General features: G+C 43.0%; 1 protein-coding gene across 1 annotated transcript in view; it reads right to left on the bottom strand.

Annotated features, from left to right (window-relative positions):
- Positions 1-463, bottom strand: part of LOC106884291 (zinc finger protein 208) — a 6,412-nt gene that overhangs the window by 2,030 nt on the left and 3,919 nt on the right. The gene's annotated exons all lie outside the window — the stretch shown is intronic.

The following is a 463-nucleotide window of genomic DNA, read 5'->3' as shown; positions in this document are numbered from 1 at the left end:
TATTTTAACAATACATCATCTCCGAAAAGGATAACTGTCTGCTTGCCTAGCAAGAGTCACTGCGATGCAAGAAGTGTCATTTGCTTCCAGTCTTCTGACCAGTAAAGGGACAGTATTACCTTACTTGGAAACAGGTGAAGGTTGCAGACAATAGAGAATCTGCCTCAGGACATTGAGACGGAAAAAAAAAACGATGCCTGGCACCTTGGACAGGAGTCTTCGACGATGATCCACGGCAGACAAATGCTTTACGAAAGGATTCGAGAGACGAAAACTCAAAGAAGCTGGTCGTGTATGTGTGTGTGTGTGTGTCACCGTAACATAGCGGTTGGGCAAAAAGTAACCGACATAATAAGTACCAGGCATTAAAAAATAAGTACTCGGATCGAATTGTTCGATTAAACCTTTGAAGGTGATGCCCCAGCCTGGCCGCAGTCTAATGACTAAATCAAGTAAAAGATAA

This window comes from Octopus bimaculoides, chromosome 13 (assembly GCF_001194135.2).
Source record: "Octopus bimaculoides isolate UCB-OBI-ISO-001 chromosome 13, ASM119413v2, whole genome shotgun sequence".
Classification (NCBI taxonomy): domain Eukaryota; kingdom Metazoa; phylum Mollusca; class Cephalopoda; order Octopoda; family Octopodidae; genus Octopus; species Octopus bimaculoides.
The sequence above is the reverse complement of the archived record's forward strand: the minus strand, read 5'-3'. Positions and strand labels throughout refer to the sequence as shown.